A 10619-nucleotide genomic window follows, 5' to 3' on the forward strand; every position below is an offset into this window, starting at 1 on the left:
CCATATTGCCGCCGCTGAAGCAATGGCCTCCCAAGACGCAAGTGTTCCAGCTCATGTTTACACCCAGCCAAGACGGGACTACCCCTGGCAGGGGAGACAAAGTAAGATATGACGACATGAAAATTCTAGGAGAATAGTTACCTCATGGAGAGCAAGATGACGTGATGACAGAAGAAACAAAATGAAATCAGTGAGTGTGAGGGCAAGACACCCACGCATCCAACAGCAGCGTGGGTCACGCACCATGCCTGACGTAGGAACCATGAAATGGATGGAGACGACATGGGAAGCCATCTACACCAAGTGTTATTCCGAGCACAAATTATGTGACAGGTACGGGAGACATCCAACATGGCGGTACCAACTTTACCACTTTGGGAGGACTTCACATTCTTTCTTACACAGCTTTTATACCAACTTCCCTTGCAACCTGGACTCCTTTGCTGGCCACGAAACCTCCAGTTGCACTGTCTGTAGAGTGGTCATCTTAGCTGGGATGGAACCTCACAGTCATCAGTCTGCTAAACCTGTGACCCCCTCAGTCACGACCTGATGGTTCTTATTCTGATGTCTGTCCCATCACAGACAGATCGTATCAGGTCTGGAATAATCTTCCGATACTCATCGTACCTTCGTTTCTGCTCTTTAGCGAAATCGCCAACTCATGATTCCGCTCTTTATTTCCTCTGGCTCTACTTCTGATGGCTGTGCGTCAAGTCTTCCCCTCCCCCCAACATCTGAGTGATCTTATTCCTTCCTAAATTTTCGTCACTCACGTCTTCCGAGTTCTGTCCAAGACACAAGTGGGCAAATCATGTGGTCAGGACGACATGCCTCCTGGTATCACAAGGGAGTCTGCCTCAGAGGATTGCTCCAAGTCTTGCTCTCCTATTTCGTCTCTTTTCAAAGAGTCAGACTTTTCCCTCTTTGGAAGCATGACCTAGTGCAGTCCATCCCTAAGAAAGATGATCGTTCTAACCCTTACAATTATAGATGCATTGTCTTTCTCCTCTCCACAAATAATCATTTTTATTAATTTACTAATATCACTCACCCATACATCCTTCATCTTACTTCCCCTACCTCGTTCATCTATGTCAGACCGAACACTTCCTCTCCTAAGTTGGACCTATACAGCATCTCGGAACGGGAAACAATAGCTTGGTTGATTTCATTAATGTGAAAACGCAAATTTCTATCCCGATCTCTTTCTAAACTTCATTCCTTTCCTATAAATAAACATCAAAATATCATCAACCTTACAGTAGCATAAAACTTGCTGAACATAATCGTATCCTCGCGCGTATCTTGGAAACTTCATACGATGAACATCACGAAATTTTATTCCCAAAAGCTTTGTGTGGTACAGTCATTGGTCCCGCTCACGTGTCTGGGTTGGCTTTACTTCCAGTGTGAGATGAAAAGACTTTTATCGTAAAAAGTCTTCTGCAATCTGCTATTTTCAACCTCCTCTCTCCGTCTGATTATGTTATCCGAAACATAAGCCAACACAAACTAAAAAGAGGTGTAAATGGATCATGAGATTACTCTAAAAAGGGCATGATGATGTTTCTTTCTCTCTGCTCTACAAGTATTGCTTCGGCCACTGCTTACTAGAAGTGTCTGCGTGTGTTCCACCCACTAAAACGTGGACTCGCGGCACGTGAATGGACAGCCTTAAAAAGACTGGTCAAATCATACTTCATTATCCTCGAGCATGAAGATGTGGAAATCTCTGACATATTCTGAAGCTCCTATAGAGAATGATACTAAGACATCTTCACCCAAAACATATGTTTTTCATTTCAATATGAGCATTACATGGAACTCCAGTAACAACTCGGAAAGAAGAAGAAAGTGTCAATCTCATGTTAACACAATGGCTTCAGGCCTTGGAAGGTTCAGCAATTAGTCAGTTAGCTCTTACGGATGATTACACCTCATCCCCTAATCCCTGACGGAGGTCAAACTTCACAGAGAGGGAGTGAAAGGATTATGGTGCTCAGTCTCAGCCGTCAATTAGCAGGAGCTTCGAGGGACTAAGAAGACTCTGAAAGACACTTTACGCTTTTCAATATGAAGATGTCCTTATGGCCCATGGGATATGGTTCACAGTGGCCTCACGCCTACCTTATCTTAACGTTAGTGAAATCTGTCAAAATGAATGTTATCTTACTTTTCATTTTCTTATCTTCCCATCTTGTTCTTCAAAACAGGAAGAGGCAGAAGACAAAGAACATCAAACAACAGAAGAAAATATTAGTAACAGCAGTAAAAGAATCACATGACACAAAAAGGAAGAAATAAGCACAGATTGCAAAAATCATAAACGAAATATGAAAATATTTCAGTAAGGAATAGAAATAATTGGAAAAATTGTGCATTAATGTCGAACATATTCACCATAAGACCTGAATTACAATTAACTAAAAGAAACTCATGACAATAATCAACAATAAGTGACACATGACTCCACATGTTCTGATGAGGCAGACAGTTGGTGTATGCAAGTCAAGCGTAATAACATAACTCATATTTCCATTGTCTGTCCTGGAGGAAAACAGAGACGACTGAGCTCAACTCTGCTTCACAGCTTCCACGTAAAATCGTATCATCAAACATCATGGAAGATGTGCACGTTCGTCATGTGCTGCTGCCAGTACGGAGAGGGACGGGCCACATGCAGGTCCAGCTACACCACAGCTTCATTACCAACAATGGTCTAAACACGATTTCCACTCACTGTCGGTCTTGACCTCATTCATGACCCAGGCATCACCTGCACCAGTTGACGATGGCATCAACAGTTGATGGTACACCTTAGTCAGTGAGTTTGTTCACCTGCAACGAGTTCAAGTTCTTCAAAATCCAGAAAGAAAATCTTATCAATCTGATCTACAGACGAAGATGCATCGTTGACTGTGAAGTTTGATCACACAGATGGATGTTACAATGGCTGATGCTTCTCATGTTAGAAAATGATTCACTTACAATATTCTCACTGAAATGAAACCACAGAAATTCCCGATGCCTCCTGGGCTGAACTTTTCGAAAAGTTACAAAAATGTGAAGGTTTAACTTCAGCCAAGATTGGCGTCACAGGACCCGGCAAGGTGGTTGATGAGAGCCGCCTGACCTTCCCTTGACGTGACGTGAGGAAGGTTCAGTTCTCCTTAATGCTGTCGCCCCTTCCACGTCACTCACAGACCTCCGCCTCGCTGGTACAGCTCGCGACCGTCGACTCTTTTCAACATTATCCTTTTCCGTTTCTCCAAAAGAATTCTTTGAAAAGAATACCTTGAATCCGCAGCGCTTACGTTCAATTTCCAAGAACTCTTTTGGGCAAAATGATGATCCTACTAAGTGATAACACCAGAGGGTTGGTATTTTTAGCCTCGACCGCGTTTATTCCCAGACTAACCATATGACACCGAAAATATTGTTATAAACATCTGTTGAAGATGTGACGACTGAGTCATACAAATAACAGACACACAGAAAGGTTCTCCTGCGACCACCATCTATGTACACTATGATCTTTTTTGCAGTGGACATGCGAAAGTATTTTGCCACAATTTTATTTTCTATATATCTTTTTCGTTGTAATACAATAGTGTTTGATATTTTTCATAGTATTCGTGTAGCAATTTCTTGTGACTTCTTTTTTTCCTACAGCGATTCAAAAGTACACTTGCACAGTCTTCTTCCCAGTATACATAGAATTACATCCCTACAGACACAAAAAATATATCCCATGGCTTGGACAAAAGCACTTGTGCTGTTGTATATACATATTTTCTCATAGAACACCGACATACAAGTACGTAGAAAATACATTTTTATTTCCTGTGATGGTGTACAATATATTGCCGGGGCACAATTCCTTGTATGTATATTTTTCCAATACTAATATAAAAGCACAATGGCTTGTTCCGACGTGAGTAGCCAAGTACAATGTACGTAAAAATTTTCGTTTTTCAATACTGATGTAAAAACACTTTGTATTTTTCCCAGTGGAGGTATATAGTGACCATAATGGTCTTTAATGACAGGGACATTAAGGCCTAATGGCGAATGTTGCGGTAAACGTCACCACCATCAACATGGCAGCAAATGGGAAAAGTTAAATGTAATGAGTGATAATTGAAAACGGGAGGAGGAGGGGAGGAAGAAAAACGAGATGGAGGAAGTGAGAAGTGGTGGATAGAAGGAGAGGGAGCAAGCGAGAGAGAGAGAGAGAGAGAGAGAGAGAGAGAGAGAGAGAGAGAGAGAGAGAGAGAGAGAGAGAGAGAGAGAGAGAGAGAGAGAGAGAGAGAGAGAGAGAGAGAGAGAGAGAGAGAGAGAGAGAGAATATGTATTATTAGTAACAGATGAGGGAAGGTGAGGGAAGGAAAGGTCTTGCTGAAGTTGTCCTTATGACGAGTAACGGTGCAGCAGGGAGGGGTTGGCGAGGGAAGAAGAGGTAGGTGAAGGAGACAGAGGGAATTGAGAGCGGAGGAGGAGGTTGATGAGAGAGGAAATGCTTGGCGAAGGAGACGGGTGGCAGAGGTTGGCATTATACGGTTTGTATACTTGTTCATGTTAGCACCTCTTGTTAACACGTTATCACTTGGTTATCTAGTGTTGGTAAAGGCTGAGGCAGCCCTGAGGAAGGAAGCAAGGGCTGGAGCAGCCTTACTGAAGTAGCAGGGGCAGGAGTAGCCCTCGGAGAGAGCAGAGTCCGAGGACGGCCCTCGGAGAGCTATAGAGTTTGGGGCAGCCCTCTGGGGGCAACAAGGACTAGAACGGCCGTCGGAGGGCACCAGGGGCTTTAGGTGGGATAGGGGAGGGCGGCAGGAGGAAGCCACCCGCTCGACCTACAGGAAATTAATGCTGAAGATCCCAACAAAAGAATTGGGAAGCTCCGGCCCAGGGCCGCCGGGTTGTGGCCCATGGCCGCCTGGCTGTGGCCTTCTCTCTGTGCATCTGGTGTTCACAACCCATACCTTGTCCCGCGCTCTCTTTATCTGTCAACCATCCCAGGCTGGATTTCCCTTCCTACCCTCCCTTCCATCTCTCTCTCTCTCTCTCTCTCTCTCTCTCTCTCTCTCTCTCTCTCTCTCTCTCTCTCTCTCTCTCTCTCTCTCTCTCTCTCTCTCTCTCTCTCTCTCTCTCTCTCTCTCTCTACGTCCTTAATCATTCGTTTTTTATTCCCTTCCATTAACTTTCACTCTCTCCTCCTCCAGCAAATCTGCCATCCCTACTCCATATCCCCGAATGTCTTCTCTTCCTCTTTTTCTTTTCTTTCTCTCCCTCCATCATCTCCATTTCCCTCCCTCTGACCGGCAATACTTGGGTATCTGACAGGAGCATAATGTTACATACATGCTAAAGCTAGGAGCATAAATCATCTACCGTGCTACAGCCAGGAGCATAATGTTACTACCATATTACAGCCGGGAGCATAATGTTACTACCATATTACAGCCGGGAGCATAATGTTACTACCATACTACAGCCGGGAGCATAATGTTACTACCATACTACAGCTAGGAGCATAATGTTACTATCATGCTACAGCCAGGAGCATAATGTTACTACCATGCTACAGCCAGGAGCATAATGTTACTACCATGCTACAGCCTGGAGCATAATGTTACTACCATGCTACAGCCAGGAGCATAATGTTACTACCATGCTACAGCCAGGAGCATAATGTTACTACCATGCTACAGCCAGGAGCATAATGTTACTACCATGCTACAGCCAGGAGCATAATGTTACTACCATGCTACAGCCACAAATCCGTCATGGACATCATGCGTTATTTATGGAAAAAAAAATATTTCACAGAGAAGATGATCGTCATGAATTATCAGATCACCAGTTTCATATACGTATAGTGTTCGACGGTTCAAAAGGCCGTATTTGTGCCATAAGAACCGCGTCATCTGCAAATAGCAAGTAACGCCTCTTGAGCCGGTTCCATCCCCCATACCTTGGACCCATCCTTGGCTCCAAGACCCTGGCATTGACCTCCCCGACCATGAACCAATTATAGATATGGAACAATACAAACAACTATTAGGAAAACACACATGAAGCACGAAGGGATAAAGCATCGCTAGAAAATAGCACTGGCTACCAGACTTGACCGTTTCAGACCGCAACGAAAGATTCTGAACTCAAAAATTTGCTGTTACCAAAATCAAGAGTTGAGTGAAAAGCGGAATATTGGTTGCCAGAACCCTGAAGTGAAGGAATCAGTGTAGCCAGTAAGAAAAGCTACCCTGGACTCCCGCAGTGTAGCCAGTAAGAAAGATTATCCTGGACTCCCGCCAAGAATTCTTCTTTGTCTGGCAACACAATTATCTTTCTTGGGGTATCTTTTTTACTCAGTTATTTGACCATCAAACTAGACGGCCAAACTTGTCTGCATCTTTACCCTCTGTAAAGGAAGGAATTTCTGAGGTAAACTCGCTTCACTGATGTAAACTTACATTCCCGAGTAAGGTAAACTTAGCAATCCAGTAAGTGAATCTCTGAAGTTGTGTAAATGTATTTATGCGTAGAATGATTTACCACGTCTAGTAAATTCACAACATAGTGACGTAAACTCATCTCAAACGAGGCAAAGTAAACTCATCTTTCTAATGACATAATCTCGCTCCAGGCAGAGTAATATACCTCGCCAGTAACCAGTAGAGTAGACTCATCCTCTTAGTGAGGTTACCTCATTTGTAACCCAGAGGGTAAACTGCACAACAATGGCATTGTTACATGCTTCAATGTAGTGACTTGGGAGGTAAGACCATCCTCACCTCCCCTAAGGAGGAACCTAACATGTCAGAGGGGAGACTCACGTGTTACAGTCAGTAAAATAACGGAACATTACTGAGCCAAATTTTCCTTGTCTGCCTCCACTCGAATGATGGCTCAGACAGACGAGACAAGGAGGACGAAAGAAGAGTTCTCTGTATACACAATATTCCAGTTATTTTTCTTTGTGTTTTAACTCCATAATTACATCTGCAAAAGTTTTTAGTCAAAGACCTGGACTAAAAATGTCTCTTATGATTCTATAACTTGTGAGGATTCAGTGACCTGTTTTCAGGAAACAGGAGGAGGCTGAGTCCAGCTGTTTTTTGATACTGTGATAAATAGTAACTTACATGGGTAGTAAAGAGCTTTAGTTTTTCATGGATTTATTAGTTTATTTATTAATCTTTATCTTTTTCGTTAGAGCCTTCACTGTGGGCAGGGAGAGCCAGGGGCAGTAGTGGGGAGTGGGCCAAGAGTCAGGGATGGGGAGTGGGCCAGGAGTCAGGGATGGTGAGTGGGCCAGGAGTCAGGGATGGTGAGTGGGCCAGGAGTCAGGGATGGGGAGTGGGTCAGGCCCAATATACGGGGGCTGGCGACAGCTGCTCCTTGGGAAGGTGGAAGGGAGAATGGGAAAGGAAGAGGGAGAGTAATGGAGAGGAGGTATAGTAGGTAAGGGAAGCAGAAGCAGGAGGGTAACAGCGACAGATATAGAAGTGAGGGATTGATGGATGAAAGGAGGGAGGACGGGCAGATGCCATTCGGTCGACCATGCGATGAGGAGGAGTTAAAACGTGTGGTGAGAGAGAGAGAGAGAGAGAGAGAGAGAGAGAGAGAGAGAGAGAGAGAGAGAGAGAGAGAGAGACAGACAGAGAAATATTGGTATATGTAGAACAATCGATAGGTAGATGCTATCAAATAGAATGATGAACAGAAATGTTCAGTCAGATATGTTGAAAGAATAAGGTTCCTCTTCTGCCTGCTAGGATCACGTCTCTGCCTGCTAGGATCACGTCTGTGCCTGCTAGGATCAAGTCTCTGCCCGCTAGGATCACATCTCTGCCTGCTGGGATATCGGCCTCTCCTCCTCAGCGATCGCAAAGCCATAAAAGGATTGATTAGACTAGTGAAGTTAAGCCTTTGAGCGGCTGAGGCGAACTTGGCCAGATAATCTGATAACCTGTACAGGAATGTGTCCCAGGTCAAGCTCCAACAGGTCTAGTAGCCTCCCAGGTCAAGACTTACATAGGTCCAGCAGCCTCCCAGAATTCATAGGTCTCTCTCTCTCTCTCTCTCTCTCTCTCTCTCTCTCTCTCTCTCTCTCTCTCTCTCTCTCTCTCTCTCTCTCTCTCTCTCTCTCTCTCTCTATCTATCTATCTATCTATCTATCTATCTATCTCTATCTATCTATCTATCTATCTATCTATCTTTCGGTTGACGTGTAGACCCCTTAACACACTACCTTTAGACCTCTGGACTCCACTAACCAAGTCGGGCCGAGATCCCAGCTAAGCTGGGCCCAGACCCCCCATTAAGCCAGCACAGGCCCTGGCTACGACATGCCTACGCCACCCCCCTGGCCAGTAACCCAGATGTAGAGAGGCTGGTGCTGACGTATATAGACGAGGATTGACGTATGTGCATAGCCGTATCCCATCCTTTGGTGTAGGTTCTTTGATATTGTCATGAAGTGGAGTGTGTTAGGTTCTGCTGGGGTCTTGCAGGGGTATGCCTACACAGACAGACACCCTCCCAGCAGCCCGTACTGTCTCACAGCTTATACAGACACCCTCCCACACAACACAGACACAGGCTACCATATAACACAGCATTACCAACTGCTCTACTGAATCATATTTTTAAAGGGAAGTTGGGAAGATAATTAGTTGGCTCTTGATGTTGACAACACTGTGATGTAAAAAGTTAATTACCTCTTAACCGTTACTTAGGAAGTTAAGGATGATATTAAGTTATTGAAAACTTTTACGATGGAGAGACTAACAGGCGGGTGACTTGGGTTGACCTGGGCCATAGTTACCTCCAGACCTGCCCTAGCGCCACCTGTCTTGTATAACATTAGACTCAAACTGATCTTCCTGTTGAGGGTTGTTATGTGTTCACTCATTACTATAATAGGTTTGTAGAGGGTGTGTGTGTGTGTGTGTGTGTGTGTGTGTGTCTTTGCTTTAGCAGAGCAAATCTAGTGGTGTTTCTGAAACCATATTTCTTCCACATCACATGTTCTATAAACGTCAAGAGTCTAGTGGTTAGAAAAGTGTGTGTGGCAGTGTAAATTACTCACAGTTTAATTTTAGAGTAAGTGAAATGTGTCGTGTGACATATGTGCAGTTTCCTGTCTTGTTATCCTTCCAAATTAAACTGAGGGTTTTATCTTCTGCCACTGTTACTCAGCTGCTAAGAATTTTCATTCTAGTTTTACAACTCGCTACATAATTGATCTTAAATTTCTCCAGCAGTTTCTATATCATTGGTTCGTTTCACATTCATATTTGCCGTCCCACGTGGTTCTCCAAGAAGGAGCCAGGCTACTGGCTGGACACAAGGGAATGGACGAGCCACCCTGTCTTCTGAGGGACGCTATCCCAGTGACCTGAAAGACCTCGTTAGAGGTCGCTTGGCCCACCAAGATCCTGCACCAGTGTCAGGGCAGGAGGGCGTGGGACCACCGGCTCCTCCAGGGTCGGTACTCAGCAGCTTCTGTATGCTAGTGTCGTCTCTGAGGGTAGGGCCCGAGCAGGACTGTCTAGCAGAGCAGCTAATGTCATTTTCCTGCTCGTGGAATCAAGTGAAAGGCTTTCTTCTTTCCGTGTGAGAAAAGTCAAGTTACAGAGCGACATAATCTAATTTCATAACTTTCTATCGTACAGAGAAAACGGAAGGAAAACTTTCCTTGGCAAGTCTTACCAGTTTTTTTTTTTTTTCTGCTAGAAATAAGATTTGAGACACATACTGAACGCTGGCGACATGACAGATATCTTCTCCCAGACTGGAAACTGGACGAGAAAACATTTCCCATTTCCTTAGTTTACAATTCTGCTCAAAGTTTGGAGTCAACGCTGAGAATTTGAACTTGGAGATGCAACTCTTGTAGAATTATCATGTGGCGTGATGGTGAAGGGTAAGTTGGTATGATATCCAAGGTGATATACTGAATGACGCACATTTATATGAGGAATATATGATATATGGAGGAGATAATGATGAAGTATATAATATATGGAGGAGATAATGATGAAGTATATAATATATGGAGGAGATAATGATGAAGTGTATAATATATGGAGGAGATAATGATGAAGTGTATAATATATGGAGGAGATAATGATGAAGTGTATAATATATGGAGGAGATAATGATGAAGTGTATAATATATGGAGGAGATAATGATGAAATGTATAATATATGGAGGAGATAATGATGAAGTGTATACTATATGGAGGAGATAATGATGAAGTGTATAATATATGGAGGAGATAATGATGAAGTGTATAATATATGGAGGAGATAATGATGAAGTGTATAGTATATAAAGGAGATAATGATGAAGTGTATTATATATGAAGATTATTCAGAAATATATAGTATATGGAGGAGATAATGATGAAGTGTATTATATATGAAGATTATTCAGAAATATATAGTATATGGAGGAGATAATGATGAGATATATATATGGAGGAGATAATGAAATATGACACTAATGCCACCTCCCACTACCGATGTTTGATCTGTTATCTTGACGGAACGTACACACACACACACACACACACACACACACACAACCACTGGCGTACAACCAC

This window comes from Panulirus ornatus, chromosome 16 (assembly GCF_036320965.1).
Source record: "Panulirus ornatus isolate Po-2019 chromosome 16, ASM3632096v1, whole genome shotgun sequence".
Taxonomy (NCBI): domain Eukaryota; kingdom Metazoa; phylum Arthropoda; class Malacostraca; order Decapoda; family Palinuridae; genus Panulirus; species Panulirus ornatus.